The sequence below is a fragment of the Lactuca saligna genome, chromosome 5 (genome assembly GCF_052625555.1).
Source record: "Lactuca saligna cultivar CGN05327 chromosome 5, ASM5262555v1, whole genome shotgun sequence".
Classification (NCBI taxonomy): Eukaryota; Viridiplantae; Streptophyta; class Magnoliopsida; order Asterales; family Asteraceae; genus Lactuca; species Lactuca saligna.
In genome coordinates, this window is record NC_136421.1 from 284,493,873 (window position 1) to 284,515,218 (window position 21,346).

At 34.6% G+C, this 21,346-nt stretch overlaps 1 pseudogene; it reads right to left on the reverse strand.

Moving 5' to 3' along the window:
* Positions 1-14,214: 14,214 nt before the first annotated feature.
* LOC145045754 (uncharacterized) lies at positions 14,215-15,246 on the reverse strand (annotated as a pseudogene).
* Positions 15,247-21,346: the final 6,100 nt, after the last annotated feature.

Here is a 21,346-nt window from a genome sequence, read left to right on the forward strand (position 1 = left end):
TAAGAGAAAGTAAAAAGTAAGGAAACTAACAATAAGGATCTTGATAACTATGGAAGGAGATAACAATAAGGAGATAAAATCGACTCCTTTACTCCCCCTCAAATTTGAGCATGTAGATCTCGAATGCCCAACTTGCGTAGTAGAAACTGAAGGCGCTCTGTACCCAAAGGTTTAGTAAAAAAAATCAATCACTTGGTGAGAGGTGTGAATATAGAGACGAAGAATCTCCTTGGAATCCACTCGCTCACAAATAAAATAGCAGTCCATTTCAACGTGTTTCGTCCGTTTATGGAAAATGGGATTATTAGCAATATCCTTAGCACCTTGGTTATCACAGAACATGGGAGTAGGACCAACTGGAGATGCTTCGAGATCTTTAAGCAACCAACACAACCTTAAAACCTCACTAACGGTGGTCGTCATTGCTCTATACTCAGCTTTGGCTGACAATCTAGAAACCACTGACTGTTTCTTAGTCTTCCAAGATATAGAATACCTCCTAAAAGAAACAAGTATCCCGTTCAAGAATGTCTAGGTGTAGCACATCCAAGCCAATCCACATCATAGTAAGAGACAAGATTCAGTTCACCATTTTTAGGAAAGAAAATTCCTTGATCAGGAGTAGTATTTAAGTAACGAAGAATTCGAATAGTTGCATCCATATGTTGTTGGCGAGGATCTGACATGAATCGGCTTAAGATGTTCACAAAATAGGTAATGTCAAGCCTGGTAGCTTGAAGGTAAAGAAGTCTTCCTATGAGTCTGTGATACTGAACAACATCATTTTGGGGGCTATCTTCACTTTTATTGATTTTTAAGTTTTGTTCCATAGGAAACATGCTTGGATGACAACCATGAAGACCACTATCTTCCAAAATGTCCAAAGTGTATTTTCTTTGGCTCAAAACAAGACCGTCTGACATTCTAGCAACTTCAATACCCAAATTATACTTGAGAGGCCCCAAAAAATACGTCATTCCCTACGATGACAACATCATCAACATAAATGAGCACAACAATATATTGTCTTGGTGATTGTAAATAAAAAGGGAGTGATTTGCATGTGATTGTCGGAAATTGATTCCAAGAAAAGCTACAGCAAACTTATGATACCAATTTCGAGACGTTTGTTTGAGCCCATTAACGGACTTGCGAAGTCGGCAAACTCTGGTGTCACCTTCCTTAACGAAGCATTGCAGTATCTTCATGTAGACCTTTTCATTGAGGCCTCTATGAAGGAAAGCATTATTAACTTCTAGTTGGTGGATGATATTATCCTTCTTAGGAGCGATGACAAGCAAACTTTTGACTTTAACTAGCTTTGATACTGGCACAAAGGTGTCATGGTGGTCAACACCCTTCATTTGCATAAAACCCTTTGCAACAAGGCTCGCCTTGTATCTTTCCACCTCCCTATTCGGTCTATAATTGATCGTGTAGACCTATTTGGATTCTATAGCATGCTTTACAATGGGTAATTGCTCAAGAGTCCATTTTCCATTTTCTTCAAGAGCATTGATTTCCTTTTTGTATTGCTTCTTTCCAACTTTCCTCCTGTATAGCTTGTTTAAAAATTTTAGGCTCACTTTGGGAGCTAATAGCAGCTAAAAAATTTGTGCGCATTTATAAACTTGTCATAAGAAACAAATTTAGCAAGGGAGTGCACCGTCGAGGAGCGTTGATATAGCATTGGTGATGCATGGTTTACCAAAGGGGGCAAATTTGCCACAAAATAGATGAAGTGTTTGGGTTGGGTCAGAGTATTTTTGGCTCTAAGGCCTTCTGAGGGTTGTAAGTCGATGGTGTGTGGCTCCAAATCATGTTCATCTTGTGGGTATTCGTTAAGCATGCCTTCATTTGTGGCGACATGATTAGTTTGATGAAGGTTCTCTATTGGGCTCTGTGTCTCAAAACCCTTATCAACCAGATTATTTTTGTCTTGACCAAGTGTTTCAACAAGGAATTCATTATCATTTTGCAAAGTGGGTTTTTTCAAACAAATATGTGTTAGTAAAAGGAAAAACTCCTTCAATAAATCTCACATCTCTTGAAACAATGATCTTCTTGTCTTTGACGTTAAAAAGGCGATATCCTTTTTTCCTTGTGGGTATCCAATAAAGATGCTAAGTCTCCCCCTCACTTCAAACTTGTAACACCCCGAGATTCAGGTACATTTCTTTCATCCTTGTTCTTTGTGGATTGGTCATGTTTAGTCCTTGAGTGGAGTTTTTCTTTAGCAAGTGAGTACGCTGGGCGTACCAGAGGGGTACGCTGCGCATACTCATGCGCTTAAATTAGATGCGGTGTCGCCAAGGTACGCTAGGCGTACCCAGAGTTACGTCGGGTGTACCCGGCCCAGGTGCAAAACCCTAATCCATCTTGTGCACTATTTAAAAGGTGTTAAGGCTCATTTCTCAGCCTCCATATCAGTGAGTGAAACCCTAAAAGAGAGCTTCCCACCGTCCTTAGTGCGTGTGAGTGTTATTGGAGCTAATTGTGCTTTGGTGACTTAGTGAAGAAGAAGGAAAGGAGGTCTTGGAAGCTAAAGCTTGAGGTGCCATTTTGGATCTGAGATCTACAGAGCAAGGGACTACACTTAGAGGTATAAAGTTCAAAACTTTCCTCTTCTTTTGATTTGTTGTTGCATGTGCTTTTGCTAGGGCTAAAAACCCCAAAGGTGGAGACTTTATGAGTGTAAAGTGCTCCATGGTCCGAGATCTGTCCCCATTCAGTGCTATTAGTGATTTAGAGCCATAAAGTTTCCATCTTTAGTGTTAGTTTGAGGTCATGCTTGAGTAATAAGCCTTCTAGGGTTAGAGGATGGAATATTATGGGAGTTGGTGGCTTGTTCAGCCATGCAAAGGCATAAAGTCATCAACTTTATAGATTACGAGGCTTAGATGTGGTCAGATCTAGAATTTGGATGTGAGTCTTAACTGTTTAAGACCTAAAGAGTTAAGGGGCTGAAGCTGGGAAGTACGTCGGGCGTAATCCCAGTACACGCCGCGTACTGAGTGGCGTTCCCCGATCCTAAGATGCAGCCGGGTACGCTCAGCGTACATATCTGGTACGTGCAGCGTAACCCAGAAAGTTGACTTTTAGGGTATGGTCTATTGTGGGGCCTTTTGAGTTGTGAGAGGGGTAAAATGGTCTTTTACCCTTCTGAGAGTGTCATAATAGGACATAGTCTAGCCTTTGAGAGTTATAATAATTAGGGTATTTATTTTATATGATTAGGCGGAAGTTAGACTAGCGTTACCGAGTCAGAGATTACTGAGATACCCGAGGTGATTCTTCTCACTATACTTTACCTAGTGTGGTAACAGAGTTATGTGATAGAGTATTTTAGAGTTATATGCAGTGTAATTGCATGTTATTTATGTGCTATGATTTATTGTGATATGTGCTATGCATGATTCAGAGTTATAGAGTTAGGACCTTCGGGTCCCCTGAGTTAGGACCTTCGGGTCCACAGAGTTAGGGCCAGAGGGCCCATAGGGAGTTGGGGCTGGAGGGCCCCACTGAGACACATAGACCTGAGGGTCAACAGAGTTACAGCCTCAAGTGGCTATTATGTGTTAGAGTGGTATTTTGGGGAACTCACTAAACATTTATGCTTACAGTGTTATGTGTTATGTGTTACAGGTACCAGTGATGATCGCGGGAAGGCGCCGGCATGATTCGTACACACGCACACCGGAGTTTATGTATTTTGATTGTGGGTTTTGTACTGATACAATGTTGACACAATGTTTTTATTTATGATTACAAATGATATTTTATGGTTTTCAAAAGTGAAAAATTGTTCAAATTTTTAAGGTGTTACAAAACTTCTCCCCCTTTGTATCAATGTTCCTTGCATAATTTAGGCATCCAAGAACCTTCATGTGGTCGTAATTTGTTTTTTGACCAAAAACTATTTCATAAGGGGTTTTATGATTTATGATCTTTGAAGTTAATCTATTTATAATGTATGTGGCGGTCACGACACACTCACCCTAAAACTTAACAAAGAGAATAGCCTTAAATTTTAGACCCAAGCTATTTCAAGGATATGTCTATATGCCACACCCTTGGCCTGATGCGGAAACATCGAATGACACGATGTTTAGGGATGTTGACTTATGAAGAGGCTTTCATGTCGAATATTTTCTTTAATCACCATCTTCTTCGGTAGTCTGAGAATTTTCCATAATCTTTGGTTGGGTATTCTTTTGTTTTTTTAATTTACCTAGGAATAATTGTTATTTTTAGAGGGTCAACATAATATTGGTGAGTTCACAGGTTTGGTAAGCATGAAAATACTTTTTCGAAGTTCTTAAGTTAACACTCTTTGTATTCTCACCCTAAGTCTACATGTTAGCGTAACTCCTAGTGTTTTGGTAATGGGATTCAGATAGTTTAATGACTAAATCTGAATCTTTATTTGGATAGAAGATGTATATTTTTATTTTTCACTTTAATTTATGGTTATTGTTCTAATAATATTCTCATAATATTCCTTTTATCATATTGTAGGTACTACTTCTCAAGGCGTTCCTCAAGAATAGTGGATATTTAGTTTAGTGATCGTATTCGAAACTCGTTTCCTCTAGTTTGAGTATACTATAACTACATAATGTATTAGTAGTATATGATAGTTTAGTTTTAGTTTAACAAAGTTACATTGAGTTCATATAATTGACCTATGACTGTTGATCCCGAAAACCACAACACTTCATCGGACGTTACTATGTGTTTAGAAAGTTATACTTGCTTCGACTTGTCGTAGGGTTGTATCTAGCAACCACATTCAGTAGTGTCAATCGTGTACAGATCTATACATATCTCTCTCACTCACTTAATATTAAATGATTATAGGCAGGGAGCTAGCTGAAAACATATCAGCGTGTTGATGAATCGTGTCATATCTGACTCTTGTTATGGGGGCCTCCCCTGGTTGGTCATATTGTTATTTATGTTGTATTTATATGGGTTTAGTTATTATATATATATATATATATATATATATTGTGTTTTGCGTAGCCGAGTATTTGAGCAGAGTAACACTAGGTACTAAGCTTATCCTAAGGGTGGCTATAATAACAAGTTTTAGCGTTTCCTGGCAACTGGACAACATGACAACTAGGTATGATCTTATTTATCATTCGGGTTCAGTATAATAACTAGGCATAATATTAGCTAAAACGTTTGGGCAGAGTATCTATCGGGCATAATGGCATCCTAATGTTATGAGCATAGCTATCTAACTACAATTAGTAACAACTATGTAAAGTTTCATTTTAAACATGTACCCCCCCTCGAAAATATTAAAATAGGGACGTGAACTCGCCTTTATTTCATGAAACCATTGATGTAGGGTAGAAAAACTACTAGTACGGCACTAAAGAGGCGTTTGGGAGTCGTTGGCACAAATTTTAAGAGAAAGAAAGAGAGGTGTTGAGGTGTGAGAAAAGACCAGCCGAGACTTGCTATTTATAGAGGGTTTGGGCTGCACATCGGGCATTATGTGCTGCACAATATGTGCGTGAACCACCCTGATGCTGAAACGTGTCCTGTACCTATGGTACCATGTCATCCATATCCTGGAGGATCAAGGTTTTAGAAAGCGCGTCGCGCATGGTGCACGAGTGCATGCGAGGATGTTTTCCTATATTTAAAAATCAATAACTCTCTCATACGAACTCCATTTTCTACGACTCTTATATATCCTTGTATATCTTAGCGTTCTCTTCAACTTTCTTTTTGGTCGTTTTTGTTGGTTTTGACTTCCATTTTTCGAGTAGGTTTTTGTTACTGTTAGGATTTTATAAAAACCATAACTTTTTTTACGAATTTCGTTTTATGTGTTCTTTGTTAAATAATCCCTACTTTAAGTAGTACTACGATTCTCTAGTTGGCCACTTTCCCTAAAAGTCGACCAATCTCCTTGTAGTTTTCGTCATTGTAACTTTCTAGGTACGACATAATTTTATTTATTGCGATAGCTATATTTCCCTCATATTGAGTCAGGTAGCTACAAAATGTATATTTCTGGGATCGCGGTAGCGTAAGGAGTCTAATTATGCTAACCTGCTCTCAAAGTGACACGACTTTTTGTGCACTTCTTTTTGAGCCTATGGTTTAACATCAAAAAGGAAGATAGTCGAAAATATTAGGCATTTACAAGATTATATTATCGTGTTTTGACGTTAGCTACTAATGGCGACTGAGGACCTATTTTATGGGCTATCACATCCTCCCGTGTTGAAGGAAAATTCGTCCTCGAAATTCGATTGGTAATGCCTGACATGATGGCACTTGGTTGATACCATCTTAATGGAATTATACCTACGGCGTAGTTTTATAGAAGTATTCTCTCTTCTTAAGGTTTGTTTTTTGCAATGAGGTTTGGAACTGTTTTGATTTCTTTCGTGGGGCTTATGGTAACGTCCATAAGTGTTTTAATGAGTTTTAATTTTGTTGGATACTTGACCTATTTTAGTTGGCATTTATAGAGTTTGCGCATGGTTCTACTTCTAACTAAATGGTGGGATGTATTTGAAATGTTGCAGATTTACTTAACCTGATGGTTTGTCATGAATTTCATAGTTTTCTTTGTTTGAATGATTGTCCTAATACACATCCTAACCAAGTCTATGGGTAATTTCTTGTGTTAGTAGTAGTTTTTATGAGGTTCGAATCTCTACGATTCCTGGTTCTTTGGCCCTTTATGTCTTAGACTTTTGTTTTCTGTTCTCTTTGTATGGTGGTATAGGTATGGATTCATGGAGTGGGAGTTCCTCTAGGGCTACAATGTGTCTTGCCCTAAAATGGCTTGTCCTATAATAAGTGGTTTGGGACTTCTTAATCCTAGTGAGTGTTCAAGTCCTTGGGGTTCTATTTTTTTGTGTGCTCCTTCATTCATCAAATTCCTATCATTGTCGAGCAGGCGATGCTTATACTTACACTAGATTTGACATGTGTTCCCACTTTTGGGATTACTTATGTGGGTAGAGTTCTACAATCATCAAGTTATTTGTGATTCTCTAAAGAATGGGGGATGCAGTATTTATTCCTAAAATTTGGATCTTAGTATTCTACTATTTAAGTGATATACTATATGTGGCAATCTTAACTAAACTCTTCTTAAAACCGTTGTGGGTCTGTAGGATTGTTTCTATTTCTTTTGCCTAAGGGTCTAAGCTAGTTGGTCCTTTGTACTTATGGAAGGATCTTGACTGGACGCTCATGAATTTTTGGTAGATGTTTCTTGGTTGCTACCATGTTAGGGGTATTCTCCTAAAACAATTCTTTTTCTTGCTTTCACTTAATGATTTGTGTTTCATTTTCCAGTTTGCATCTAATTTTTTAGCAACCTGTCTGCCTATCGCCACGTTTTGGGGTTCCGGGAGGTTATCTTTAGGGAGCTCTATATTGAGTTTCTTTCCATCATCTGGTTTAACTAGGAGGTTAGGGTTTAGTTAGATGGTTCAGCCTTGTCTTTCAGGCTAGGTGGAGTTGCCCGTTCTTGCAGTTTGATAGAGTTCGGGCATCGATTGGGGATATATTCTCCCGAGGATGTTGATCATCCTTTCTTGGAGTCCTATTTGGATAGTAATATTCTCTCGAAACCGAGGGAATAAAACCATTTAAATATCTGGTCCCTAACCATCGGAGAGTACGTATCGAGGTTGGTGAAGGATAGTAGTTTTAGATATCCTTAGTACCGTTCATGCACCATCTGATCGCCTCCACTATTCACCATCGTGGGGAGCACGATAAGGTCCCTTCAGGCGACCTTTTTCCTTTGTGGTGCCTTCTTCACTCCAATGTTCACCTTCACATTCCTTACACCATTGCCTCCTTTCTTTCCTCCAGTTTAGCTCTGGGCACTCAGCCGTGGATCAAGATCTGTAGTGTCCAATTCATCAACCATTTAGCTCAGTCCTATAGGGTTGATACCTATGGGATGACTCATAATGATATCCGAGATTTGTACAAGGAGACTCTGAGGCGGTTACGAGCAGTTGTACGTGGACCAGATCAGATTTTGAGGATTCCCACTGATGACGTTGTTGTTCCTATCCGCCAGGTGGAGTCGATGCATGGAGAGGAACGAGAGTTTGAGCAGGGTTATCGTCAGCAACGAGTTCATTTCACTCTCCCTACTGCTCAACGAGGTCTATAGCTTGAGATGGATATATCCTATCTCTTTAGGTGTATGGATGAGTTGAGTAGGGAGGTTTATGAGGTCTTCCATTGCTAGTAATGGATGGCGGGGGCTATGAGCGATTGGTTCGCTTATCCTCCCTAACAATGACCGAGTGATGGGGGTGGGCACATTAGGGATACATGACAATGCCAACAACAACGATGATGATGGGAGTGATGACGATGGTTATGGTGATGGAGATGATGAGGAATATGATGATTAGTTATGTTTATTTGTTTTTGCTTTTAGGTATGTAGACTACTTTTTTGATACTCTTATTATTATTATTATTATTATTATTATTATTATTATTATTATTATTATTATTATAATGGTGATGTATGGGCATTTATGCCCTCTTTTTGGAAGATGACTTGACAATGTATCTACGTAAATTTCTTTTGGTATTGTATATATTTTTATATCTTGGTTGGTTTATCATTGTATTTGTTTTATGCCCTTTTGGATAGCTCAAGATTTTAATCTATTAATTACCATATATAGGTTTAGTAGTGTATTTGACCCATCTAAATAAAATATAGTTGATCAGTTCTATGTCTAGTCTTGGCTTCGCTAGTGTACTAACAAACTTACTTAGGGTACTTAATCTAAAATCTTTATTTCTTGTGTATTTTATTAGTTTTTGTTTTTGTACTTCAAGACTATCAAATAAGGATCATTTAAGTTAAAAGTATCGCAAGGCAGAACCATTTTAGCATATAACCATTCTGAAATCCAGCAACCTCAGCAACACTTCAGACTAGTCACCTTTCCCATAATAGTCTATCGGTAGTGTATTTAATAATACTTTTAGTTGTACATATGAGGATAGATCTTTATAGAATATATGTCCCCAGGTTATAGTTAAAATTCCTGAAGAATTACTAATTTGCTATAACACTTAAGCTCTAATACCAATCTGTCACACCCTCAGACTAATGGCGGAAACACCGAGTGGCACGACATTCAGGGATATTTACTTATGTAAAAGGCTTTCATTTAGAGTATTGTCAATAATCTCCATCTTTTTCGATAGTATGAGAGCTGTCTATACTCTTTGGTTGGGTATTCTTTTATTTTTGTTATTGACCTAGGAATACATGTGATTTTAAGAGGATCAACATAATGTTGGTGAGTTCATAGGTTTGGTAAGCATGAAAATACTTTCTCGAAGTTCGTAAGCTAGCACTCGTTGTATTCTCGGCCTAAGTCAGCATGTTAGCGTAATTACTAGTGTTTTGATAATGGGATTCAGATTGTTTAATGACTAAATGTGAATCCTAATTTGGATAGAAGATGTATATTTTTATTTGTTACTTTAATTTATGGTTAGTGTTCTAATAATATTCTCCTAATACTCCTTTTATCGTACTACCAACACTACTTCTCCAGTCGTTCCTCAAGAATAGTGGATATTTAGTTTAATGATCGTATTTGAAACTCATTTCCTAGAGTTTGAGTGTATAATCACTACATAATGTATTAGTAGTATATGATAGTTTAGTTTTAGTTTAACAAAGTTACAATGAATTCCTATAATAGAGCTATGACTGTTGATCCCGAAAACCACGACGCTTCATCGGACGTTGCTATGTGTTGAGAAAGTTATGCCTGCTTCGAATTGTCGCCGAGTTGTAGATAACAACCACGTGTGGGAGTGTCAATCATGTATAGATCTATACATATCTCTCCCGCTCACTTAAGATTTAACGATTATAGGCTGGGAGCTAGCTAAAAATCTATCAGCATGTTGATGAATCGTGTATCATCTAACTCTTGTTGTGGGGGGTTCCCCTTATCGGTCATGTTGTTATTTGTGTTGTATGTATACGGATTTACTTATTATATATATTATTTATCTGCTATATATATATATATATATATATATATATATATATATATATATATATATATATATATATATATATATATATATATATATATATATTAGTGTGTTTTGCGTAGCCAAGTATTTGGGAAGAGTAACACTATGTACTAAGCTTATCCAAAGGGTGGCTAAAATAACAAGTTTTAGTGTTTCCTAGCAATTGGCCAGCATGACAGCTAGGTATGATCTTATCTATCATTGGGGTTCAGTATAACAGCTAGGCATAATATTAGGTAAAAGGTTTGGGAAAAGTATCTACTAGGCATAATATCATCCTAATGTTATGAGCATATTTATCTAACTACAATTAGTAATAGCTACGTAATGTTTCATTTTAAACATGTATTCCCCCCTCCCCCCCCCCCCCCCCCCAAAAAAAAAAAAAAGATTTGGAAAACCGGGTCTTGAACTCACCTGTATTTCATGAAAACATGGATGTAGGGTAGGAAAACCACACGTCCGACACTAGAGAGCGTTTGGGAGTTGTTAGCATGAATTTTAAGAGAGAGAGAGAGAGAGAGAGAGAGAGAGAGAGAGATGTTTGTGTTGAAGTGTGAGAAAATATCAACCGAGACTTGCTATTTATAGAGGGTTTGGGTTGCACGCCACGCATTGCGCACCGCGCAATATGCGCATGAACCACCCTGATTTTGACACATGTTCTCTACCTATGGTTCCATGTCATTCATATCCTAGAGGATCAAGGTGTTAGAAAGCAAGCCACGCATGGTGCGCGAGTGCACGCGATGATGTTTTCCTATCTTTAAAAATTTGTAAGTCTCCCGTACGAACTCCGTTTTCTATGAATCCCTTGTAGATCTTATCGTTTTCTACTACTTTCCTTTTCGTCGTTTTTGCTAGTTTTGAGTTTTATTTTTCGACTACTTTTTGCTATTGTAATGATTGTATAAAAATCAGGACTTTTTCATACAAATTCCATTTTAGGCGTTCTTTGTTCCATAATTTCTACTTTAATTAGTACTACGATTATCTAGTTGGTGACTTTCCCCGAAAGAGAACCAATCTCCTTGTAGTTTTCGTCGTAGTAGCTTTCTAAGTACGACAAAATTTTATTTATTTCAATAGCTGTATTTCCCTCGTATTGAGTCGGGTTGCTGCGAAACTTATATTTCTGGGATCGTGGTAGCTTAAAGAGTAATTATGCTAACCTACTCTCAAAGTGATGCGACTTTTGTGCACTTATTTTTCAGCCTATGGTTTGACGTGAATAAGGGTGATAGTCGAAAATATTAGACGTTTACAAGATTATATTATCGTGTTTTGACGTTGACTACTAACGATGACTGAGGACATATTTTATGGGTTGTCACACTATGCTTGTGTTTCACCACCCGTTTTGTTGTGAGGAGTGAGGACAAGTAGTGTCTTAGACAATACCTTCTTTGGCATAATAATCTCTCATAGTTCCTAATATAAACTCGCCACCATTATCCGTTCTTATCCTTTTTACGTTCTTTTCAAATTTTGTTTTCATAATTTCATGAAATTTCATTAGATAGGTCCTTGCCTCACTCTTTTGTCTAAGAAGTTATACCCAGACGACTCTACTGAAAGAAATCATCTATGATGGTGAGAAAATAAGTAGCAGTTGATAGCAAAGGTGATCGATATATACCCTAAACATCACAATGTATTAATTCAAAGCAATTGTTAGTTTTCATTGAACTATTTTGAAAAGGAAGCCTAGTGTGTTTAGATTTAATACAAGAATCATAAACTTTATTCCTCAATTAACTAGAAGAAAATTCCAAAAAGTCGACTTGGATAAGCTTAGACTCGGAAGCATGACCTAACCTCTTGTGCCAAATATCAACATTAGATATTGTCGTCAAAGATTTATTTTGTCTAGCCATCATCCCAATCCAGTATAGATCTTGTATATATTCACCCGTGCCAATCAAGTTCCTCGAACGTAAGTCCTGGATGTAGCAAAGGCCAAGAAGAAAGGTCACTGGACATTGCAAATCTTTAGTAAGACGACTAACAGAAATTAAATTGTAGTTAAAATTTGGAACATGCAAGACTCTATTGATCTCGATTCTATTTTTCAATTTACAATTTCCTTTTCCCTTGACAGGTAAAAGATCACCATTGGGGATGGTAACAGGGGTTTCAAAATAATTTTTTGTCATATTTTTTAGAATGCTTTTATTAAGGTTATGTGTTTGGTGGCACCTGAAACAACAACCCAAGTGTCATCGTGTTCTGCCTTAGCAACCATATTAATTGTAAGGACGATGTTTTCTGCCTTATCTTCCTTTAAAAAGTGTTTGACAAGGTTTTGGTATTTTTCTGGTGTTAGTCCCGGTATTAGGCTAGGTACAGCTTCCATGCAAGACGCTCTTGTCCTGCCTTTGTCTTGTTTTCGACCGACCACCATTTAGGGTACCTAATACACTTGAAGCAACATTCCCTATTATGACCCCTTTCCCACATAAACTGCATTGTTATGGTTCTTCATTGTTCCCACGTTTGATTTTTTTTACACCAGTTTCTTGTTTTGTTGATTATGGTTGGGGTTGTTTTCCCATCGATTAGGAACGAAGGCTTGGAAGGCGGCTACTTAAATGGTTAGTCTTTGGTTATCATCAGCAACAAAATGATAGGCAGTTCCCAGGTTGGATGTTGGCTTCATAGAGAGTATTTGGGTTTTATTGGTGGAGTACTCGTTGTCGAGTCCTATAAGGAACTCATATAACCTTTCTTTATCCTTAGCTTCAGTTAGTCTTTTTCCAACATCCAACATCACAGGTACAGTTTGGAGTAAGTACAATGAGGTGTGCGGCTAAATTTGATTGGATCTCAACCCAGATGGCGCACAGTTTGGTGTAATAGGCAGAAATCTATGCTTCGTCCTATTGAGTGGTGGTAAGGGATTGCTTTAGTTAATATGCTCTGGGATCACTCTCCTTTCCAAATCATTCTTCAAGATCCTTCTAGATGTCTTCTGTTGTGTTCGCGTAATACACACTAAATCGGATGTCCTTTTCTATTGCGATGGTTAACCGACCCTTGATCATGGCGTCACAACGCATCCATGGCATGTAATGTTGGGCTCCTTCTTCTAGTTTCTTAATGCTATCGTCGATGAAGTCAGCTTTGTCTTTGGCGACAATTTTTTTTTCATCTCCCATGCCCAATCATTGTAATTGCTATCAGTAAGGACCTCATTAACCTGCATCTATCTTGGATAATCAGAAGCGTGTACATAGTATAGTGAACTAGCATCGATGACTTTGTCATCGTGCTTTGGTGGTGGTACTTCATCTCCGGCCATGGTTGGTTGTGGATGTGTCTTCTTAAGGCAGATTCATCGAACCGCTCTGATACCTTAAAGAATTCTTATGGTTCAAAAGTATATCTTTCATTCATTCTGAAACACTATATATATATATATATATATATATATATATATATATATATATATATATATATATATATATATATATATATATATATATATATATATATATATATATATATATATATATATATAGAGAGAGAGAGAGAGAGAGAGAGAAGAACATAGCAAACAAAGCTAAGAGAAAGCTAAAAATAAGGAGCTTGATAACTATGGAAGGAGATAACAATAAGGAGATAAAATCGACTCCTTTAGCTACATCTGTACAAACACCTTGCTCCCGAGTTCACTAAAGGAAAGAAAAGAAAAGAAAGGAAGAACAAGGAGAGAAAGGAAAAGGAAGGGAACGGAAATAATAAAGTATTCAGTGCTCACGAGTTCGAAAGAAAGGAAAAGAGAGTATTCATTTTAGGTGCTCCCGAGTTCATTAAAGGAAAGAAAAGAAAGTAAAAAAAGACAATTATACCCTTTTATGTTTTTGAGTAAATATTAAGTCTTTACATCCCCACATTCATTCTACCGTACCCCCTACCCCAAAAAAACCAACTCTCCCTTCCTCCCCTCTACTTAAAACATTAACAAAACAATTTTATTTTAACATAAAGTAAATTGTAAAAAGGGAAACCGCATGTTATTCAATTGTTTTCAAGATGCAAAACGAAAACCACAAACAACTCAAAAAAAATAAAAAAAAAAAAACCAAAATCATAAACGCATTAGATCAATCCAGGAACAATCACCCAAGGTTATTTAATCACGTGCACCCATCATATCTTTGAGGACACCCATCCGTATATGAAGGGGACAACTGAACAATGTCCTAGCTTTTGCTTGATTTGTTGCCAAAAAATTTAGAGCCCTCGGTAATTCATGGGGTTCCAAACCCACCAACTCCAATTCTCTATAAATTTCTTCCCCTGTATATTCCCGAGGATAAGCTCTATCAAAAATTATATTACCCTCCCTGATAGCACCAGCCACATTATCAACCGATTTCATTATCTTTGAGTTAATATCTTCTTCTTCGTCGTCGTCTTCAAATTTCCTCTTTTTACTCTTACACTTCTTTGCACATGAAGATTGTTCTTGTGAAAAAGGAGGTGGAATAACATCCTGAATGTTATCATCAAGATCAACATATTCGTTCTCCAAATGAATTTCATTGTTAGCTAACATGTCATCAACTTCTTTAATTGTTTCAACTTGAATATTTTCATTTTTATTTAATTGGGCATTTCTTTCTTTCGCTGTCTCAGCATGTGCACCAGATGCCCTATCCCTTGCAAATAACATCAACATCTCATCGAAGTATGCAATCTTTTTTGTCTTTAACGACACAGCCTCAGGTTTTGACTGTATAACAACACAAAAATAATTAGTATTGCAAATGATAACATAAAATATTTTTAAAAAATAACATAGACATAAAATGAACAATTACTTTTATTAAATTATCCCATACTTCTTCCTCCGCTTCTATTAGTTGAGTAGACGAATTCCAAGAGAACCCGCTCATAGAAATTCCCCTAAACACATCGTACCATTGCGAAAAATGTTTTTTAAGGTTTTGTAGCGATTCTTCAAATGACTTTTGGTAATATCCATTTGATGGTTTGTGTTCAATTCCTCAACCATTTGAGCATATGCAGTTGGTGTGAAACTACCATTCACCCTATTGCCTATCTCTTGTTGTTTAATCATCGCTTGGATGTACGCATAATCCATTATTTCTGACCATTTAACTTGTTCCTTTTCACTACCACCAGCTTCCTGTTTGATCATGATGACTTTTCACATAGGAATAAAAATTAAAGAATGGTACATTGTTAAACCACAATATGAAGGATAATACTAATAAAAAATATGAAGGGTAAATAACATAATTAATCTCAAAAACCAACTCTTTAGAATTTTGTGGACCACGCATGGAGTACTCTTTTAAATGATATCTAACACCTCTATATGGCGCCATTAGTTTATCCGTATGAGGCAAACCCCCATCTACTAAACAGTATTTACCTATAAAGAGCTTAATCAATATTATTGAAAAATATTAGATATTGAAATTACATTGGTTTAATAAATTACCTGATGGAATTAGCAGTTTATCATTTCTAGTAAATGTGTTCTTTATTATTCTCGAGTCTGATGCAGTACCCTCCCAACCCGTTAAAACATACGTAAACTTCAAATCAAATATACAAGCAGCTAATACATTTATTGTCGGGTATCCCTTACGACCACGGTATCTAGGGACATCTCTATTAGGCACATGGACACGAACATGTGTTCCATCTATTGCCCCTATACAATCCTTGAAAAAAGGATAAAATCTCGTACTTTCTTGAATTTCTCTCGGGACAACATCACCTGTAGGTTGCTGAACATAAAGACCTTCTATTGCTATAATCGATCGTAATACTCTATGGAAGCACCTACTCGTTGTTGATCTAGAGCAACGATACATCCACGAGGTAAACCGAGTTCGCAAATCATTACTTACAATATGCAAAAATCTAGCAACATGTTCCTCAACGGACATGCGTTGCGTACGTCGTAGACCACCTACAGTTTGTAAGATTTCACACAATCTCCTAAAAGCGTTTTCACTCATACGAATAAGGTCACGACATTGACCACCTTTTAAAAGATTGTGGAGCAACTCTTCCCGTACAGCTTGTCCTTCTAAAATAACTTTTCTAGTGGGTAATCTAACCTGCTTTTTGTTGGCCATATTACGTTGTGTAATAAAAGTCAACAACAAGCAAATCAAGTTAACGACTTGCAATTGTCGGGCTCTTAAAGCATGAGCAGGGTTGAGTACCGGAGCATCCATAAGGACTAAATATGAACTAATCGTTTTTTCTGATACATGATCATATAGTTTAAGTTAAATTTAAACAACATTGATAAAAATAACATGTAATTAATAAGAGTTGATTTATTAATTATAATTAATAAACTTTTTTTGTTATAAAAGTTAAATGTAATCTAGGGGCAAAACAATCATTTTGATAAAAATAACATGTAATTATAAAGAGTTGATTTATTAATTATAATTAATAAACTTTTTTTTTATAAAAGTTAAATGTAATCTAGGGGCAAAACAGTCATTTTGATAAAAATAACATGTATTTATAAAGAGTTGATTTATTAATTATAATTAATAAACTTTTTTTGTTATAAAAGTTAAATGTAATCTAGGGGCAAAACAGTCTTCTCTGTGTGAAGATAAAAAAAAGCAACCTGTGGCAGCATATTGTTTGTGAAATTTGTAGACTTGGACATGCAGATCCATAAGTTTACTCCATAAAATTATATATATTTTTTCTTAAAATCCATGTAATAGATACAAACTATATAAACAAAAGATGGACAAAATATTACCTGTTACAGGTAAAATTCTATATTATCTATTAACTCTATATTATCTTTAAGCAGTTTGAACATTTCAAGTTAAGGGTATTACCTGTTACAGGTAAAATTCTCTGCTATTATAAACAAAAGATGGACAAAATATTACAATTTTTAGGAGGGACAAAATATTACAATTTTTTGTCCCATTGATAAAAAAAATTTGTAAGCAGTTTGATGGGATTAATTAGTGCTATAATACAACACAGATACATAGTCTAACCAAAAAAAATGGCAGAAGTCATAACAGAAGCAGAACCCGTAACACAAATAAGAAGAAATTGGGCAACAAACATAAGGCAGAAGCCTAATCAGGTAGAATACAGAAGGATATATAAAAAAAAAAAAACAGTTGAAGAAGAAATTGGGTACCTGGTGTTTGGTGTTTGTAACAGAGAAGAAGACGAGGCAGAAGCTGATCAGTGAGCATATCTATTTATTGTTAGGCTAAAAGGTATTTTCGTCATAATCTACCTTTTTATCTTCCAACCGTTTTCTTTCTCTCCAATTCCGCCCATTTTGGGAGGAAAGTTTGGAACGTTACAAATCCTCCCAAATCTGCTCTCTTCATCTCTTCTCTTCAAAAAAAAAAACTCGGGAGCACCCAAACTTCTCTTCTTTCCTTCCAAATCCTCTCAATTCCGTTCTCTTCTTTCATTAAGTGATACTCAGGAGCAGGGTGAAAACGGTTGCCGAGAACCAATGTTGCAGAAGAAGATTCAAAGAGACAAGAGGTAAAGCAGAAGAATACGTCAAACCCATTAATCACTTCCGCATTACGATGTTTTTCAGGGTCTCTACACAAATAATACATCGTCACATAAAAATTTCAAACCCAAGAAGAAAAATACAATCGACTTTTAATAGATAGATGAAGAGGTGAGCAGAGATTATTGGACTTGGAGAGTGGATTGGGTAGCATTAGCTCTAAGCCACTCCCATTAAGTTGCAGGTTGAAGGAAATCACGAAAGGAGAGATAAGGGTATTCAACATTTCAAAATTGAATTCCATAATAACATCATTAATTCAAACCATCTAAGGCAGTTAAGAACTGAGAGATAGGAGCTGAGATGCAGAAAATCATGATTAAAATCGATGATAAGTGTTGAATTTTGATAAACTTTAAAGATTCAAATTTGAAATTTCTAAATTCCTTAATACTAGGTATCCATTAAATCTTGACCGAAGGTCTTAAGGGAATATTTAGTAGTTTACTTTAAAAAATTATAAAATTATAAGCTGAGAAGATACCACATAGAAATAAAAGACTATTGTATTATATAGGGAGATATATAAGCAAAAGTTTAATAAGGAATCATTTTAACTTATGGAACAAAGGAACCAATCTTGATCGTTACAAAGAAAATGATCAAATGCCAAAGAAAAAAATGGATGCACATTAAGAGGTTGAACACAGATGTATCGAATCATAACCAAAAAGTCACTTCTTTTATTCGTTATTTTTACAACTATTATTTTATCGAAAAAAAAACCAAATGTACCAAAATTAATAATTTTTTATTCACTTTCCATAGATATTTATATTGATATACAAGAAATGATTTTTCTTTTTCAAAAAGAAAAAAACTCACTTCGTATTATTAGTTTTTTTTTAATATTTAGGCTTGTTTTTTATCGAAAAATAAAATAAATATATCAATATTCATAATTTTTTGTACTCTTTAAATAGACATTAATAAAAAAGTAAAAATACAAATAAAAAATAACTCGAATTCACATTGTGAATGCTGAAAACTGTAGTATATATACAGTTTAAATTCACAGTGTAAATAATAGTAAATCAAATTCACATTGTGTATCTTTAAAATTAAATTATATACAATTCATATTTTTACTATGAATAAATTCACTTGTCAATTTTACAAAACCAATTTACGAGTAACTAAAACGTTAAAATATTATAAAACTACAACGAAATTTTACTAAATTAATTTGTGAATGATCAAAAGTGTTGAAATAGTAAGTCAGATTCACATTGTGAATTCAAAAAACAAAATTATACGTAGATCAGATTTACAGTATGAATCTAATTCACAACGTTAATATGCCCTGCAAAGTGAAAAAAAAATACATCGATATGAATGTATATTTAAAGAGTACTAAAAATTATGAATTTTGATATATTTATTTTATTTTTTCGATAAAATATAAGGGCAAATTTTAAAAATAATAATAATAATGAAGTGAGTTTTTTCGATTTTTTTCCCGTTTTTTATATATCAATATGGATGTATATGAAAATAGGATAAAAACTTTTGAATTTTGGTATATTCGGTTTGTTTTTGATAAAAATATAAATCTTAAAAATTAAAAAAAATAATAATAATAAAAAAAAATATATGGTGAGTTTTTTTTGCTATGATTTAGTGCATGTGTGTCTAACCTTTAAATGTACAACCATTTTTTAGGCTCTTGATCAATTTTTCTCTAACACCAAAATTAGTTCATTGGTTTTATAGTTTAAAATAGTTCATCATTTATATATATATATATATATATATATATATATATATATATATATATATATATATATATATATATATATATATATATATATATATACTATGGAGTTTTCATACTAGATATTTGGCCATTCATACTTAAATGAACTATATATGTGGTGTTGGAAAAATAACCCATTAGTATGGTCTTTAGATTATTCTTGTAATGTTTATTACATCGAGTACAATTATAGCGTGTACCATAATATTTATCATATGACATATCAGGTCCTAGAATTAATTTATGTAGTATGATAGACATGACATTTATACATAACTTGGGGGACCAATTTTATATGGTTCTATATACTTTTCATAAGGTGCGTGTTCGACAAAAATAACTGATAGCGGGTAGGTTCTAGCTGGTATCGTTTTGTTAAACGCTACGTAAAATAGCAGTTGGATTTGAAGCGTTTTGTTTAAACTAAATGCTAGAAGTTTGTAGTGTCAAACGGGACTTTCTGTTTAAAACAAAACGTTTTGTCAAACGATAGAAGCTAGAAGCTATCAAACGATTCCAAACAATTTGTGTCAAACATACCCAACGTGTAATTGATAAATAAATACCCACATTTTAGAGGATGTATGTTTTTAAGAGGGAGTGTCATTTCTTCCTCTTGCATTCTCAAAACCTCTGTATAAACACCATCATAGTGTGTGATTCAATCAATTAGAATCAATCATTTAGATATCATTATGTGAAGTGGAAGAATCATAATATGGAGATCGTCATCTTCAACATCAATGAGACTTCATATTCTTCAAGTAAGTATTCTTCAACTAATCTAGGGTTCTTCATGTATATGTATCTATTGATCTTGGATTACACCTTAATTACAAGATGCAGTATCAAAGCTCATGGTTAAATTCTAGTATATTCCCTAATTTGAATTTTGATGCTTCACTGGTCATCCACGCCTTTTTCAATTTCACATGTTGAACCCTAAAACTCATCTTGTGATTCTTGTTTAATTTATCTTTTGAACCGTAAATACTTCCAAAATATGTTTTAGGTTTAATTCTTAGTAAGAGGTGGATTCAACCTATAAATTAATAAAAAGAAGAAGAATCCACAATCATTGTTTTTCATGGTGTCCGTAGGTAACAATGACATTATAAATTTGCCATTGGAATGTGTATCATCTTGTTTATACGTTAAAATTAATTCCATTCATGGCAATAACTCGATTTGGATCAACCAAAATGTTTATTATGTTTATTATCCAAGTTTCATGTACGATGAGTCATAAATATCAACTCAATGCAGTTCATGAATCATGTTGGCTATATTAATGATTTATTAGGAACGATTTATTACGAATTAGATGTGATACTCATGTATTACATGGGTTTATTTAAAAAAAAAAATTAAATATGAAATTTTAACAATTTGAGAAATTTGAATTTATAAAAAAAAATGAGAAAAAATTTAAATTATTAAAATTAATGAGGCTTTAATACATTGAATACATTACATATATAAATCTTTTCTAATAAATACTTTACATATATATTATCTTACATATTAAATGTGGAATTTTAATTTACTAAAATGAAAAATAAAATAAAATTACAAGTGGAAAATAAAAAATTTCAAAAATTCTATAAAATGTAATTTGTTCAAATGAAAGAGAAGATGATATATGGTAAAAAAAAAAAAAAAAAAAAAAAAAAAAAAAAAAAAAAAACTTCATTTATTAAGAAGGATCAGTTATTTTGCCAACTTAAAACTTGGTTAAAACTGATTTCACAAATTATGAGTTGTATGAAACTTTTTAGTCCATAGTTATACCACAAATTTTGGTGGGATCAATACTCCATAACTTAATCTGTGTTTTTTTCCTTTCGTTTAAAGCTATAATTAACATAAGGTTTGTTCCTTTAATCGGCTTCAGTAAAAATACATATTTTCTGTAGGTATTTGTTTGATAGTCTACACAAGAAA